Here is an 18,995-nt window from a genome sequence, read left to right as displayed (position 1 = left end):
TAAAATGTGACTCACCTACGTTAAAGTCCCAGCTACCGCCAGATAAAAGAATAATAAATAACTGGCAAAACTGAGCAGATGAAAAGTCAAGTCCTATGGTATGTAGGTTAAAGACCCAGCTACCACCAGATAAAAGAACAATAAATAACTGGCAAAACTGAGCAGATGAAAAGTCAAGTCCTATGGTATGTAGGTTAAAGACCCAGCTACCGCCAGATAAAAGAACAATAAATAACTGGCAAAACTGAGCAGATGAAAGTCAAGTCCTAGGATATGTACGTTAAAGTCCCAGCTACCGCCAGATAAAAGAACAATAAATAACTGGCAAAACTGAGCAGATGAAAGTCAAGTCCTAGGATATGTAGGTTAAAGTCACAGCTACCGCCAGATAAAAGAACAATAAATAACTGGCAAAACTGAGCAGATGAAAGTCAAGTCCTATGGTATGTAGGTTAAAGTCCGAGCTACCGCCAGATAAAAGAACAGTAAATAACTGGCAAAACTGAGCAGATGAAAGTCAAGCCCTATGGTATGTAGGTTAAAGTCCGAGCTACCGCCAGATAAAAGAACAGTAAATAACTGGCAAAACTGAGCAGATGAAAGTCAAGTCCTATGGTATGTAGGTTAAAGTCCCAGCTACAGCCAGATAAAAGAACAATAAATAACTGGCAAAACTGAGCAGATGAAAGTCAAGTCCTATGGTATGTAGGTTAAAGTCCCAGCTACCGCCAGATAAAAGAACAATAAATAACTGGCAAAACTGAGCAGATGAAAGTCAAGTCCTAGGGTACGTAGGTTAAAGTCCCAGCTACAGCCAGATAAAAGAACAATAAATAACTGGCAAAACTGAGCAGATGAAAGTCAAGTCCTATGGTACGTAGGTTAAAGTCCCAGCTACCGCCAGATATAAGAACAATAAATAACTGGCAAAACTGAGCAGATGAAAGTCGAGTCCTAGGGTATGTAGGTTAAAGTACTAGCTACAGCCACATAAAAGAACAATAAATAACTGGCAAAACTGAGCAGATGAAAGTCGAGTCCTAGGGTATGTAGGTTAAAGTCCCAGCTACCGCCAGATAAAAGAACAATAAATAAGTGGCAAAACTGAGCAGATGAAAGTCAAGTCCTAGGATATGTAGGTTAAAGTCCCAGCTACCGCCAGATAAAAGAACAATAAATAACTGGCAAAACTGAGCAGATGAAAGTCAAGTCCTATGGTATGTAGGTTAAAGTCCCAGCTACAGCCAGCTAAAAGAACAATAAATAACTGGCAAAACTGAGCAGATGAAAGTCAAGTCCTAGGATATGTAGGTTAAAGTCACAGCTACAGCCAGCTAAAAGAACAGTAAATAACTGGCAAAACTGAGCAGATGAAAGTCGAGTCCTAGGGTACGTAGGTTAAAGTCACAGCTACAGCCAGCTAAAAGAACAGTAAATAACTGGCAAAACTGAGCAAATGAAAAGTCAAGTCCTAGGGTATGTAGGTTAAAGTCACAGCTACAGCCAGCTAAAAGAACAGTAAATAACTGGCAAAACTGAGCAGATGAAAAGTCAAGTCCTAGGGTATTGTAGGTTAAAGTCACAGCTACAGCCAGCTAAAAGAACAGTAAATAACTGGCAAAACTGAGCAGATGAAAAGTCAAGTCCTAGTGTATGTAGGTTAAAGTCACAGCTACAGCTAAAAGAACAGTAAGTAACTGGCAAAACTAAGCAGATGAAAGTCGAGTCCTAGGGTACGTAGGTTAAAGTCACAGCTACAGCCAGCTAAAAGAACAGTAAATAACTGGCAAAACTGAGCAGATGAAAAGTCAAGTCCTAGGGTATGTAGGTTAAAGTCCCAGCTACAGCCAGCTAAAAGAACAGTAAATAACTGGCAAAACTGAGCAGATGAAAAGTCGAGTCCTAGTGTATGTAGGTTAAAGTCACAGCTACAGCCAGCTAAAAGAACAGTAAATAACTGGCAAAACTGAGCAGATGAAAAGTCCAGTCCTAGGGTATGTATCCTTTAAGACAGAGAAATCACCACTCATGCAGCCAGAATCATCTGATGATGACTGTCTTGCATTACCTTCGTCAATCCTTCCACATTATGACCCTCCCATGCCTCAAGACACTGACAGTTCTCTCTCCCCTAGAGGGAATGTTTTGGTAAATTTTGCAGAAAAAAATACTAGTTTCCGACATACAGCTCAAGTTGCTTCCAGCACTTCTAGTGTCCCCTCTCGGTCAGGTCATAACACTCATCTTTGTCAAGAATGTCACTCAGTAATACCTTCGGACTAAATATTAATGCATATAGATAAGAGAGGGAAACAATCATATCACAAATATAAATATGGGGGAAAATTAAACAGACTTCCTAATAAAAGCCAGTCAGCAAAAACTATCACTTTGGGTAAAATTCAGCACATTATTATTCAACTTTTGATTATTGAGGAAAAGAAATATCAGTGGGGCTCCCCTGCAAGTCAACCTGCAGGAGAAGAGACAGATTCTACCTCTTCTTCTGATTGTGATATACCTTCCACACGGATGCACCTTTTATGAGAAGTACCAAACCTCACAGCAGCTAGAGACAGTGATGCTGAATCTACTACAGGAGTGGTACAACCATGGACTACATTGGATTTTCAAACAACTGTAGATTCTCTCTGTCCTACTTGAAGACAATCAGCAAAATAAGCAAAAATCTTAAGATGTGTACAGCTGCAAAACCTTGCCATCGAATACTTGAGAGCCATATTAAAAGCCTTTACACCTCCTGATATTTTTAGGAAAATATGGGAAATAAATCTAACCTAAGTGACAACATTCCAAAGAATATGGCTGATAGCTCTGTAGCTGCTGGAAATGTTTTAAAAGCCATCACCACAGCATGCTCCCCTGCCCCCAACTGGGCAAGACTAAAAGCTATTGTGCAAAGAGAGAGAGAGAATGGCTCTAGTGATGCATATCTGCAACACATGATAGATGCATTCAAAGCTCTCTCTACATCCAGAACCGACAGAAGGTGTGGCAGGCACTGTGTCATCAGCAGCTTTGGTATAGGGCTTCTTATCACTGGCTCTACTGATGCATATCTGCAACACATGATAGATGCATTCAAAGCTCTCTCTCTACATCCAGAGCCTACAGAAGGTGTGGCAGGCACTGGGTCATCAGCAGCTTTGGTATAGGGCTTCTTATCACTGGCTCTACTGATGCATATCTGCAACACATGATAGATGCATTCAAAGCTCTCTCTCTACATCCAGAGCCTACAGAAGGTGTGGCAGGCACTGGGTCATCAGCAGCTTTGGTAGAGGGCTTGTTATCACTGGCTCTACTGATGCATATCTGCAACACATGATAGATGCATTCAGAGCTCTCTCTCTCTCTACATCCAGAGCCTACAGAAGGTGTGGCAGGCACTGGGTCATCAGCAGCTTTGGTAGAGGGCTTGTTATCACTGGCTCTACTGATGCATATCTGCAACACATGATAGATGCATTCAAAGCTCTCTCTATATCCAGAGCTGGCAGAAGGTGTGGCAGGCACTGGGTCATCAGCAGCTTTGGTAGAGGGCTTGTTATCACTGGCTCTACTGATGCATATCTGCAACACATGATAGATGCATTCAGAGCTCTCTCTCTCTCTACATCCAGAGCCTACAGAAGGTGTGGCAGGCAGTGGGTCATCAGCAGCTTTGGTAGAGGGCTTGTTATCACTGGCTCTACTGATGCATATCTGCAACACATGATAGATGCATTCAAAGCTCTCTCTCTATATCCAGAGCCTACAGAAGGTGTGTCAGGCAGTGGGTCATCAGCAGCTTTGGTAGAGGGCTTGTTATCACTGGCTCTACTGATGCATATCTGCAACACATGATAGATGCATTCAAAGCTCTCTCTCTACATCCAGAGCCTACAGAAGGTGTGGCAGGCACTGGGTCATCAGCAGCTTTGGTATAGGGCTTCTTATCACTGGCTCTACTGATGCATATCTGCAACACATGATAGATGCATTCAAAGCTCTCTCTCTACATCCAGAGCCTACAGAAGGTGTGACAGGCACTGGGTCATCAGCAGCTTTGGTAGAGGGCTTGTTATCACTGGCTCTACTGATGCATATCTGCAACACATGATAGATGCATTCAAAGCTCTCTCTCTACATCCAGAGCCTACAGAAGGTGTGGCAGGCAGTCGGTCATCAGCAGCTTTGGTAGAGGGCTTGTTATCACCGATGCAAGAATAGATTAAAAAGGTTTGTTTGAACTGGCCAAGTTTAATCAGCCTTGAAATAGTAAATCAGGCACAGCATGTAGCAGACAATATACTAACGGAAGGAAAGGAACAAAAGAAAAATTGGTGGATATTCAAATTCAGCAGATAAATACCAACTTCTGAGTGTGGGAATGGAGAAAAAGAAGAAATTGTAGTGGAAAAGGTAGGGTCCCATTCTTTCAGCAGCCGTAGGACAGTATCAGTTAATTTATTATCCCCCCTGGCTCATTACAAGCACTGCAGGCTGCATCACATTTAAATACCTGCTTTAATTGTGATCAGACGGGGCACTGCTGAAATGAATGTCCATTAGCTGGACAGCAAGCCACTTTGCCAAATACTCAAATACCACAGCAACCTGAAAGAAATCCTCTTGTATGGAATAGTAGTGCTATCCCTAGTCTATTTATTTTTTATTTATTTACATTTGTAAAACTTAACCCAAATAAAACTATCAACATCATCAGGTTGTTACTTCCTTCCAGGCCAAAATATACCACCCCTAGAAAACCTCCTGAACTGGGGCAGTCTTTCTCTACCCCAAGAAACCATCATCCTTGGTGACTTTAATATCAACTGGCTTTCCTCTACTAAGGACCACCCAGCCAGACATACACACAAACTTGCATAGTTTCTCTCAACTAATACAGTCACCCACTCGTATAAATAAAATCCCCAACAAACATACCATCCTTGACTGGATACTAGTTAACAAGGATCCTTGCTCCTACATAACTGGCTGTCTATCTGACAGCCTCAGCAACCACTTCCCGACATTCCTCCTGAAGCACAATGTTAACAATGCTAATCCCATAATTTAAAGACAGACCCATAGCAAAGCAAAATTCAACCCCACTCCTCCATCTCCTCACTACAAAACTGTAACTGTACACCACTAAAGTACCTCAATCCAGATGAAGCCGTCCACTTCTTCAACACTACCTTCCTCAACATCTAAAACACCCCTGCTCCTCTAAGACACACCAGAGTTAAACATAAAAACTCCCCATGGCTCCAGAAAACCACCCGGGGATTAATGAAAATCAGAGAAAAAGCCTGGGATCACTGTCGCCTAACAAAAGACTTCTCTGTCAGGCAATTATTCCTTTAATTATGCAATAAAGTCAAACTACAAATAAAAATAGATAAAGCCCATTACTATCAAACTGCCCTAAATTCCTCCCACAACAACCCTAAGCAAATCTGGTCCACTATAAACTCAGCACTCCACCCAGGTAAAGCAGACACCACCACACCCACCATCCCCTCCACCTCCACCAGTATTGCTGACTCCTTCAATAAACATTTCACTGACACCGTTCTATCCCTAACCAAACAACAACTTTCATCCACCCCCCTCTCTCCCAACCCTGATTCTCTACCCCCCTCCTTTTCATTTTCTTCTGTACCCACCAACTATATAAAAAAACTCCTAACAAAACTTAAGCCCACAAATCCCACAGCTGACAACCTTCCCTCAGAATACCTAAAATTGTAGCAGACACCTTAGCCTATCCAATCTCTATGCTAATTAACCACTCCATATCAGAAAGTTAGGTATGGTCTCTGTGGAAAATCTCACACATCATTCCCCTTCACAAGGGAGGCTCCTCCACTGATCTTTCCAATTACTGCCCTATTGCCATCCTCTCCCCTCTCTCCAAGATTCTGGAGAAATCCACTAACTCTCAGGTACTTCACCACCTCCTAGTTAACAATCTCCTCTCCAAAACCCAACATGGCTTCAGGCCATATCACAGCACAACTACCACCTTGATTTTTTTCACCAACACTACAATCAACTGCATTACTAGCGGAGTTAAGTACAAACTTACTACAATCAACTGCATTACTAGCTGAGTTAAGTACAAAATTACTACAATCAATTGCATTACTAGCTGAGTTAAGTACAAACTTACTACAATCAACTGCATTACTAGCTGAGTTAAGTACAAACTTACTACAATCAGCTGCATTACTAGCTGAGTTAAGTACAAACTTACTACAATCAACTGCATTACTAGCTGAGTTAAATACAAACTTACTACAATCAGCTGCATTACTAGCTGAGTTAAGTACAAACTTACTACAATCAACTGCATTACTAGCCGAGTTAAGTACAAACTTACTACAATCAACTGCATTACTAGCCGAGTTAAGTACAAACTTACTACAATCAACTGCATTACTAGCCGAGTTAAGTACAAACTTACTACAATCAGCTGCATTACTAGCTGAGTTAAGTACAAACTTACTACAATCAACTGCATTACTAGCTGAGTTAAGTACAAACTTACTACAATCAACTGCATTACTAGCTGAGTTAAGTACAAACTTACTACAATCAACTGCATTACTAGCTGAGTTAAGTACAAACTTACTACAATCAACTGCATTACTAGCTGAGTTAAGTACAAACTTACTACAATCAACTGCATTACTAGCTGAGTTAATTACAAACGTGTAGTGTTAAAGATTGTACTGCATTTTATTTTTCTGTGTATTTAATCATTTCATTGAATATTGTGGTCTGTGTCTCTCTGTAGTTATTTATTTTTCTATTTAATTGTTTCATAGAATACAGTGGTCTCTCTCTGTCTCTGCAGTTAGTTTCCCGACCACCCTCCCTGTTCTTGTTTTGGTATTAATTGTTTCACAGAATACTGTGATCTCTCTCTGTCTTTGCAGTTAGTGGGGGCTATTGTGTTTCACTTCATTGATATTCAGTGTTAAACTCTTAGCCTAGAGGGTTTTCTCTGTATTTATAAGTGTTAGTCACATATCTTTGAATTTATTACTGCTCAATATCTGAGTTGTTTGGCTTCTGCTACATACCTACAATCAACTGCATTACTAGCTGAGTTAAGTACAAACTTGCAGTGTTAAAGATTGTAAGGCATTTTATTTTTCTGTGTATTTAATTGTTTCATTGAATATTGTGGTCTTTGTCTCTCTGTAGTTATTTATTTTTCTATTTAATTGTTTCATAGAATACAGTGGTCTCTCTCTGTCTCTGCAGTTAGTTTCCCGACCACTCTTCCTGTTCTTGTTCTGGTATTAATCTTGGTGGCTTTGGAATTGCCCACCCCTCCTGTAAAGTTGTGTTTGAACACTCCTCCTGGGTCTATCTCATTTGCTCTCTCTACTGAATACAGTGAGATCATATTATGACTTCAGACACTCCTACCAGTCCCATCTGTTCAGCTCTATCCCAGCTCTATTCCAGTCTAGTGTCACTCTGCCTAATACAGTGATAACATTTGTGAAGGGCAAGCCACTTAGGTCCTTAATTTTGAATTATCTTTTGTTTCTCCTTTCTCCCTTTCCAAAAAAAAATTTCTAAGCTTGTTTCCTGCCTTTCCTGTAACTAGTCTAGTCCAGATACAGATTTGCTATAACCAGGATTGTTGGTAAGCTTCTGAGCTCCCAAAGCCTTTCAGTGTTGGAGGGAGGCCTTCTAGCTCATCAGTGGCAGTGGTAAGCACTAGGTAGCCTATCTACCACAAGAGTGGTTTCTAGCCCAGAAATTGTAGTTTATTGGCCGTTTGGGCAGTTTTTCCATCTCTTTCAACTTTCTGGTTTAAAAACCTGCGTTTGCACTTATTTCCCACCTTTCCTGTAACTAGTCTAGTCCAGATACAGATTTGCTGTATCCAGAACTGTTTGTAAGCTTCTGAGCCTTTCTGTGTTGGAGGGAAGCCTTATAGCTTATTAGTGGAAGTGGTAAGCACTAGGTAGCCTATCTACCACATGAGTGGTTTCTGGCCCAGAAATTGTAGTTTATTGGCCCTTTGGCAGTTTTTCAATCTCTTTCAACTTTCTGGTTTAAAACCCCATGTTTGCACTTGTTTCCCACATTTCTTGTAACTAGTCTAGTCCAAATACAGAGTTGCTGTATCCAGGACTGTTTGCAAGCTTCTGAGCCCCCCAAGCCTTTCTGTGTTGTAGGGAAACATTATAACTTATCAGTGGGAGTGGTAAGCACTAAGTAGCATATCTACCACAAGATCCAGGTACAGATTCTTAGTTTTAGCACTTGAATTTGCTTATTCATGCTCAGCACTTGTTCAGAACTTGTTAGCACTAAAGAAGCTACAAATTACTACAGCACTCTTTACCTGGAGGAAAACAGTTTTTTGTACTTACTTTCCTCACTTGCTTAGAGAAAAACAGCTGTTATACTCACTTTCCTCACTTGTCTAGAGGAAAGTAGTTTTTTATTCAAGCATGTCCAAGGGTCAGCTCCCAGTGTTCTCTCCTGTATATCTGATGAATCTGGGCATCTTGAGGCAGTGTAGCAATTGCCTCATGTACACAAACAACCCTCTCCTCCTACCACTCCACACCACAACCTGTGAGACATGCACTTATCTAGCCAAACTGGAGGTAAAGCTCTCTCCAACCAAGACTGAATTTGACAGTCAAGAGGAGAAGGTAAACACTTGCACCACACCACACTCATCACATAGTCCCACTAAACCTACACCACCAAAATCCACACAAAGAAACACAAAAACATTCACAGAGGCTCTCAATAATAATCTGCTCAAGCAACAGAGACCTCCAAAGCAGAAATGCAAGCAACCTCCACCTCCCAACACAACCCAAATAACACATAGCCCACAGATTCAGTATGCCAATAAACCACAGCTTATAAGGCAAACAATGTCCCCAACACACTAGTCATAGGTGATTCTATAGTCAGGCACACTGATGTCCTACTCACCAGGCTAAACAAGGAGAAGGTTACTGTCAGCTGCCTGTCAGGTGCCAAGATCCACCACATAACCCACGCACTCAGGTCACCCCATAACAAGTACAAATATGACTTTGTCATTGTCCATGTTGGTGTGAATGACCTGAGATGTACCTCTCTGGACTACATGAAAAGAGACATGGAAGAGCTCTCTGATCTTGTAGCCCAGGCAGGTATGACCCTAGCCCTGAGTAGCATTCTGCAATTGCCCAGAATGATACCGCAGTACAAGGACAAAATGATTGACTTCAACAATTGGCTAAGCTTCTGGTGTCATTCTAAGGGGATCCAGTATCTGTCTGCCTGGGATGACATGGTCGACAGACCATGATGCTTGGCCAGAGATGACCTGCACCTGTTGCCCCTGGGATTCCGGATATTGGCTAAGGCTCTTGCTGCTCCTATAGTGCCTTTTGTAGGCAAGGTTTAAATGACAAATTCACCACTGTAATAGGAACAGGCAAGCAAAAACTGAGGGTAATGCTACTCAATGCTAGAAGTCTAAATCTCAAAATGCACTCAGTCAAGGCACTCTTTAAAATGGAGAACTTCGATATCTGTGCAGTGACTGAGACCTGGTTCAACGCTCTAGAGAGCACTCCTGCATTACCAGGCTATAACTCATACCACACTTTTCGGCCATTTAACCTGGACCAGAACGCCAAAGGCAGAGGTATTTCCATATTCATTAAAGATATCCACACCTCCAGGCTGGTTGCACAGCATAATGCATCCAAGGTTATCCAAGTGCCACTAACTCTAGGCAAAATTGCAATCCAAATTGTAGCTTGCTACAGATCCCCCACCATGTCCCAGGATTCCCATTCTTCTTTTTTTGATGTACTGGGAAATATTAGGGTTCAACCAAACACCCTAATAATGGGCGACTTCAACTATCCCACCATTAACTGGGAAAACTACTCATGTACCAACTCCTTCACTCAACGCTTTCTGGAATTCATAAATACAATGCCTTGGATCAACTTATCCACACAACCACCAGGGGCAACAATATCCTAGACCTAGTCATTACCAACATGAGTGACCAGTGTTCCACACCTGAAGTCAACTCCTCGGTCAGATCCAACCATAAGCTAATCACCCTAGACATCTGCATCCCGCCTCCACCCACCATTAAGGAAACCACGGTAAAAAATTTCTCCAAAGCCAACTTCATGCTTCTTAAGACAGAAGTGGTGAACTTCATGACACCTATGCAGATGGACAATACAGTTATGATTGCTGAATCCTACACAAATGCACTCTATAAGCACTTGCGCAAGTGATTGGATCGTGCTATCCCGAACATAACCAAGATACACTACTCCAAAAAAAGTAAGCCAATCTGGTGGTCCCCTGCCATAAACAAACTCTACAACAGAAGGAAGAAACTGTTGCAAAAGAGAGTAAAATCCCATGAGTGGAGCAGCCCCCTGGTCAGCCTCAGTAAAAAGCGGAGATCCCTTATAAGATCCCCCAAAGCTAGCTACGAAAACAAAATTTCCACTGATTCTAAGGGCAACCACAAAGCATTCTATAGCTATGTCAAGAATCTTAATGGCAGCACCCTGATCTGCTCTGAGTTACAGCACAATGGCATGAAAATTACAGAACCAACTGATATTGCCAACATCCTGGCAGACAGGTTCAGTGCTAACTTTACCCAACTCTCACCCCCTAAAGGGCCCATATCTATACAGAAAGAAATCAGAGTCCCTGTAATCACATCTATGCAGGTAAAAGCTGCACTCTCTAAAACCAAAAACACAGCATCCATGGGACCGGGCAACATCCCAGGCTGTGTTTTACATGATCTTCATAACAAACTGGCTCCCCACCTAAGCACCATGATCAATCAATCATAGTCTCATGTCAGGCTTTGTGCTCACTGAATGGTGCACAGCAACAGTTATCCCACTCCACAAAGGGGGATCCACCACTGATCCTAGGAACTATCGCCCTAGTAGCCTGATGAACCTGGTCTGCAAGACCATGGAATGTATCATCATGGAACTCAAACAAAGGCATTGGTAACCTCCAAACTCTGGACCCCACCCAGTTTGGGTTTATGAAAGGCAGAACCTGATTGACTTCTTTGAGGCAGTCACCAAAGCCGTAGATGAGGGTAAGGTGTTTCACACAGTCTATCTTGACCTCACCAAGGCTTTTGACACCATTCTCCATTCATGAATTATAGCTAAACTCACTAAACTATGTATAAATCCCTACATCACAGGATGGGTTGCCAACTGGCTCACTGACAGAACCCAAACTGTAAAAGTTGCAGACTCCAAATCTGGCTTCAAACCAATGACAAGTGGAGTACCACAGGGATCAGTCCTGGGACCTCTCCTGTTTGGTATCTACTTCTCTGAAGTACAGGCTAACACAGAAGGCCTCTGGCTAATGACGTTTGCAGATGACTGCAAACTAGGAGCCATAGTTGAGTCCCCAAATGATGTGGACATCCTACAGAAGGGCCTCACTGAGACAGATGCCTGGTGTCAGAGGCATGGCCTTAAGCTCAATGCCAAAATGTGCATTGTCATCCCCTTTGGCAAAAACTATGTACCCATGAACTACCACATAAATGGCAGTCTACTTAATGCCAAATGTGTGATAAGAGACCTTGGGACCCAGGTGGACAGTAGTCTCTCCTTTGATAATCACTTTGCCACAGTAGTCAGGAAATCCTTCTATGTGGCACACCTCATCCTAAAAGGGTTCTCATCCAGGAAAAAAGAGGTAATTGCTCCCCTCTACTCGGCACTCATTAGACCCATTATAGAGTACAACGCCCCTTTTGGAATGTACCTCACAAGATATTAGCAGCAGCTAGAAAGACCACTGAAGTACCTCACACAAAGAGGATTACTGGCCTCAAACAGATGCCCTACACTGACCATCTCAAAAAACTCTAGCTTTACTCTGTATCATATCGCCTACTCCGAGGAGATCTATGCATAATGTATAAAGCTATGTCAAACCCAGAGCTGCTGAACATGCTACACCTAAAGAAATCCCAATCCCTCCGAGCTACATGCTCTAGGGACCTAAACCTTGTCACCACAATAAAAAGAATATGCTAGAGGGATAGAGTCCTGTCCCAGAGACTTCCTATACTCTGGAATAAGCTACCCATCTATGTCAAGCAAAGTTCCTCATTAGCACTCTTCAAGTAAAATCTTGATGAGTGGGTGGGAAATAGGAAATACACCCCGGAGATCACTTCTGTGGCTCTGCTCGACAGGGGCACAGGAAATTAACTTTCTTGGGTGGCATAAGCCAGGGAACCTTGTTGGCTAGGCTTACTTAGGCCCTTGGGCCGATAGCCTAGTACCTACCTATGAACCTATAAACTATTCTCCATCATAAAAACAATGGATTACTCTCCATCGCTATATTTCTTGATCTATCTAAGGCATTTACATGGTATCACACAAAATGCTACTCTCTATTCTCAATAATCTCTCCTTCTCCCACTCTGCCACCAACTGGTTCTAAAGCTATCTTACCGACCAACAACAATCTGTCATCTGGAAAGATACCCTATCACCTCATCTCCTTGTTTCTTTCGGTGACCCTCAAGGCTACATTCTTGGCCCCCTACTATTTTCCCTGTTCAGCAACAATCTACAAACCTCCACAAAGCATGCTTCCCTCATGCAATATGCAGATGACTGCAAACTCAGATTTGATGTCCATATATCTCTTACGGTGAAATAAAAGTACACAAAAACTTGGGGCACTTTTTAGAAACAAACTATACCTAACCAAAGCACCTAAAACCTCTATTGCCTACTCCCAGTATCCATCTTACTCTGTACTAACCAACCTTAGTCCAACTCAAATAGGCTTGGAACCTGCTATAATAAGATAGCAAAATTTGCAACAGGTGCATCCTACCGCAGCCATCACTGCGAGTCGCTAAGAGAACTAGACTGGCTGGAACTCCCACAACTTCTTCACCTAAACCAACTCTCTTTTGCCCACAAACTAATAAACCATCCTCATAAAATCCCATCACTTCAGAACGTTCCCCAAACTTACTGCTCCTCTAGATCCCTATGATCCAACAGCAAAAATCTTCTTCTGGTCACCAAACCCAAAAACTCTGCAGGTGAAGCCTTATTCTCTTATGCCATACCCAAGATCTGGAACAACCTCCCCCCCCATAACCTCCCTACCATCCAGCAGTCAGTTCAAAACTGCACTCAAATCTCATCTAAAACTACACTGGGTCCACCCCTGCCCCTTTCCTGACTATAAAAAAAACAAAAAAAAAACTCCTGCACCAAAAATATTATACTCACTTGATTATCTGTTACTGAGCATGTTAAACCTTAGTACAACTGCCTCTATAACATAATTTACAATAAGTTCTATTTACTCTGATTCCACCAACTGTAATAAATCAATTCCTGTTTTAATGTACTTTTTATTTATTTATTTATTTATTTTATTTATTTATTTATATTTGTTGACCGGGAGTGTCCAACTGGACATAGGTCCATTTTCAACGGAGGCCCGGGGAGAAAAGCTCCACAGTTAAAACAAACAGACAGTAGTTACATTGGATTACATAGCAATTAACAATTTACATAGCAATTACTTACAACATATTTACAGATGAAGAACATAGTACATCAGTAAACAAGTAGAATCTATCTGTGAAGTACATAACAGATATTAACAAATGTTACAATAAGAAGTTCCTGCTGTATAATAAGTACTAGGCTTATGAGCATCTGAGCTTGCTATAATCAAGGTAGTTAGTGGAGTGGAAAAAAAGGTAGTGTTGGATGGGGTGGGTGATATTAGAGTTGGAGTTGCAAGGGCATAGCCAGCATGTTTTTAGGTGTGCTTTTAGTAAAGTTTTGAAGTGGGTGCATGATGGTATGGAGGTAATTGTGGGTGTTAGTCAATGTTATTACTATGTATCTTCTGTCTTAATTATATATTTTATTATGTATATTTTGCTCTATAATTTACTGTTTCTCAGGATAAATACTGTAACTCAATTTATGCACATGCAGATTTTCTCCCCTGGCCTCCGCTTAAAAAGGACCTGTGTCCAGTCGGAATTTCCCAGGAAACAAATGTAAATAAATAAATAGTCATGTATAAATAAGTGGATAGTTCAGAACGGGTATGGTTAACCAACTTTTTCTCTGAATGGGGAGAAGGGATTTGAACATTTTTCGTGTTTATAGCTATTCTAATAATGATGTTAGTCCTTTTTTTTATGATTAAAGCATGAATTTTAAAATTATTAGAATCCAGAAAGAATATTGATTTACATGATTGAAACTGTCCCACTGACAACTATTAATAAAAATCATAACACAGAAGATAAACGTGTTGCTAGATTTCACTAAAATATGTGATAATTTATGTAAATAATCGATGGAATGTTAAAATGCACACAGTAGTGAATGCATTACTAATAATTATTTACAATATTTCGTGTATTTTTGTTCCATCAAGACATAGGCATGTTTACATTGCAAATAAGACTAGATTTTGAAACAACTTTATAAAGAGTCTGTATGCAAGAGACAGAAAGAAACAGCATGTGAAAAATGTCTCATACCAAGTGAAAAATTGTCCATTCATCTGAAAATTTGTAGTCATTGCTCAACCGTAAATAGGCATTGTGATTTGGGGAATGTGAAGTGTGAGAAGTACAGAGGAGGGAAAAATGTTAGTGCGTGCATTTCATTACTAATATGCTTTCATAGCAGAATGAAAACTTGGGTGTCCTTCAGTATGGTTCTGTTGATTGGCTTCCTATCTAAATATCAGTAGTTGCTGACAGGATTAGAAAAAAATTAAAAAAGTGTAAGAATTGTTCTAAGGAGAAAGTTCTATCATGGAATTCAGAACTCATGCCTCATACGAATGTCATAAACAAGCAGTCAGGAAAGCTTAGGTAGCAGAATGAATGCTGCAATTTTCATTTCTAATTGGTCAGTGGCAGTTTTATGATTGTTCATAGGTGTGTACTAAGCCAGTGGCCGTGGAGCCTTTACAAGCCTAGCCCATAGAAGTGCCCTGGCATCATGCCGCCGTTAGTTCCCGGTGCCTCTATCAAGTAGAACGACTGGAGTGATCCCCGGGGTGAACTTTCTATTTCCCATCCACTCATCAAGATTTCTCTTGAAAAGGGCCAGTGAGGTGCTCTGCTTGACATGTATGAGACATCTATTCCAGAGCATGGGCAGTCTCTGGGTTATGAACCTGTCCCTCCAGTATGTTCTGTTGATTGTGGTAATGAGGCTGAGGTCTCTGGAGAGTGTGGTGCAGAGGGATTGGGCTTTTAGATGTAGCATTTCTAACAGAGCTGGGACAGACATGGCTTTGTAGGTCAAGCAGACATTGCCTCTTAATAGACGATATGAGACAGAGAAAAGGTGGAGTTTTTTTAGTCTCTCCATGTAGGACATGTGTTTAAGGCCTAAGATCCTCTTCGTGAGGTAGTTTTGTGGCCTTTCCAGCTGTTGCAGGTGTTTAGTGAGGTACATGCCAAATGGGGCATTACAGTCGATGATTGGTCTAATGACAATAATGTTGCTTTTAATCAGAAAAGGTATAAAATACCTTGATACCTGTAGCTTGAGGAGACAGGGTCTTGATTTCCTAGTTTCCCGAAGAGGATATTATTATTCCCTGCTGAACTGTCTCATGTGAAAGTTATTTGGTATCTTAATAATAGGTTCATAAGTATATACTAGGCTTATGACACCCAGGGCCTTTACAAGCCTAGCTGAGCAATCCAAACTAATTGTGACCTTATGTATCGTGGAAGTTTATTAGAAGGGTGTTTGCTAGTTAGGAAGTTTCTAGAGGTATGCTGGGAAAGTATGCTAGCCTGGCCATTACTTTCTGCTTCTCTGAATAGAGACATCCTATCCACTGGTCAAGGTTATGGTTAAATAGGGTTAGGGATAGACTCTGCCTCACATGGATGGGGACAAGTACCAGAGCATGAGTATCCTCTGGGACACACACAAATAACCAAAAAAGCAAAAAATGTTTGTTCCACAACTCAACGTGTTAACTGGGAGTAAAAAAAAACAGTAGTGCTGTGCTGACAAGATGAGCTGAACCAGCATAAGCCAAGAAGAAACACATTGTATTATGACTAAGTACTATTACTGATTAAATATAAGTCACAGTATGTCCAGAAACAACTAGCAAATTGAGTCTTCAACATCTCCTTAACACGTTACTCAAGCACTACGTGGTGTTTAATAGACGTCTGACTTTCATTCCTATAACCACTGGTGACATTAATCATTTTATGACTGACATCATAGTTTTCAGTTGGAATTTAATCCTTAGAATGATATTTAAGAATATGCATGCCAATATTCTCTTTAAGAAATCACTTTCTTTTATTCCTGCGAATGCTTCGCTCACTGAACCATTCTGAAAGAAATGTGAGTCTGATTTATATGACAGCTATATCACAGATGTACTATGTATGAACAAGGGCTTTCACGATTCAACATTTACTGAATAATCTGCTTTGAGGGAAATGAAGGACAATGACCAACTTACTATTCAGCCTGCTGATGACGGAGGGGGTTATTGTGGTTATGGACAGACAGACAAAACCAATACTCTATTGAATGATAAAGCTACATATAAACATATTTTTTTAAACATCAGGTTGATACCATAATTTCTAAGACTAAAATGAATATCTATGATCTGTATATCAGTAAATTAGTGATGCAGGATTTGTTTAAGTTTTTTATGTCTCCCATCCCAGAGTACCTTTGAAACATGGCTTACCTAAGATGCACAGATCACCCACCGATCCACCACTACAGCCTAGATTGGGTTATTGAACCATTTATTTATTTATTTATTTATGTTGGGATCAATTGTGTCCCAGACTGGATAACTGAACCTTTATTTATTTATGATGAGATTGGTTGCATCCTTCATTAGGCAAAGTTGAAACTGTACTTAGGGATACAAAACACTTTTTAGAAATTTTATCCAACTGATGTGCCAGGAATACTGCCAATGGCTACCTAGTTATTGCTACTGACATTAGATCTCTCTTTGCCATTATACCCAACATACTTTGTACAGAAAATAATCACAGCGACTTTTCCAATGCACACATAAGCATGTTATGCATATTATTGGAGCTGATTTTAGGGAACAATCTTATTTTATTTGAGAAGGATTTTTTTCTACAGTTTACTTGGGTTGTCATGGGCACCCCCTGTGCTAACAGCTATGTTAACATGATATTGGCCAAATGGGAATATAAGTTTTTTGTTTGATAACCACAAATATGGCAGTTCGGTAGAATGTTACTGTCACTTTGTGGAGGATATTTTTTTTTCCTCTGGAAGGGTGATGACATTTTATCTGCCTTCATTCAGTATTTACATAAAATGGCCATCTTTTTAGAGTTTCCGTATGCATTTTTTTCATGTTTGAATTGTAAGATATCAAAATGGCTCCACTGATACTTCTGTTTATAGCAAAAATTGCAAGAGGAGTACTTTGTTGCATTGTAGTAGCATGCATCCCAGCTTTATCTATCGTAATATTTTGAAGGGTCAGGTGGTACTTACTGCACATCTGACTACTAAACAGATCATCTTTATAATGCTTTGCATCTTTGAGAAAGGACTTCATAGATAGGGGCTATAACTCCACAGATTTATCAGAAGTTTCTAGTGAAGGCATATCTCATTTTTGCCTTATTTTTGTGGTAATGGAAATTCTTGTATCCCCCTCTGCAAATTCAGCTACCATAGATTATTCTGATTTCAATGGATCTGACCTTTATAACTTATGCTAAGAATGTAAATATTGTGACATCATTAAAAAGAGCTGACCTATTCTTTTAGATAGAAGCATGTATAGTGGGACACAAACCCTCTTTTGCTTTTAGGAATAAACTGAACTTAGGAGGACGACAGTTGTGTTATCATAGTGACCACACATCTGTTACAAGAAATAGGAACGGGACTTTTTCTTGCAACTATTGCATTAATCTTTTGTGTTTGGATTATTTTGAATATCTGCTTACTTATAAGAGATGCAATATTTTTGATTCTGCAGATTATAATATTGAACTTTGACATATGTTGCCATATATGATAAACATGATTCATTTTATGTGAGTAAAACAGACAGATTGTTCAAAGATGGGATTTATGAGCATTTATATGCAATTAAGAAGCAAAATATTTAAAATGTACTATTTAAACATATCACTTCTACAGATGCTGAATACAACTGTACGTTTATGACATTAAAAGTAGTACATGTAAGTTTGAGGGGTGGTGATATTAGGACAATAACAGAGAACTGCAAATACAAATGGATTACTGGGTTAAATGCAGCTAGTCTGCCGGGTTTAAATGAGCATTGCATGTTTAAACCCAAATTACTCATGAGGAGATTGTTTCATTAGGCCCTAATACATTATTCTCTTAGGATATATACCTTGTATTTTTATGTTTGCTTTATACAACTTGAAAAAGTGTCTGGTTGATGTGAAAGGACCTGTTGGATTGTATAATAAAGTTTCCTTCTGTGCATGGTTCCAGTTGTGTATTGTTTTTGTATTTGGTATTTTGTCTGTACAGCCGGATTTATCTGTTACACTGGATTTGATTTTTTTGGGTTTACATAAATATAATCTGATTTATGAGTTAATTAAAAATATTACTTTAGGTAATAAAAGTATATCTGTTAGTAAACTTAATATTAAGTTTATGCTGCTATCTAGTCTTATTAAAATATGAGGTAGGGAAAATGACTATTAAAAATGTCCTTGAACATTGAGTTAAATTAGCAGTTACAGTAAAATCTACAATGTTGCAGAGTGATGCAAAGAACAAATACAATGCATGATTTAGCCATCTGGTTTATTAAATGTTACTTTATAATCAAATGGAGAAATGTAGCTTAAAACAGAGTTTGTAATATAAGATATAGCG

The sequence above is a fragment of the Protopterus annectens genome, chromosome 13.part0, assembly GCF_019279795.1.
Source record: "Protopterus annectens isolate FY-2018-M chromosome 13.part0, PAN1.0, whole genome shotgun sequence".
Lineage (NCBI taxonomy): Eukaryota > Metazoa > Chordata > Ceratodontiformes > Protopteridae > Protopterus > Protopterus annectens.
Note: the sequence above shows the minus strand (reverse complement) of the source record.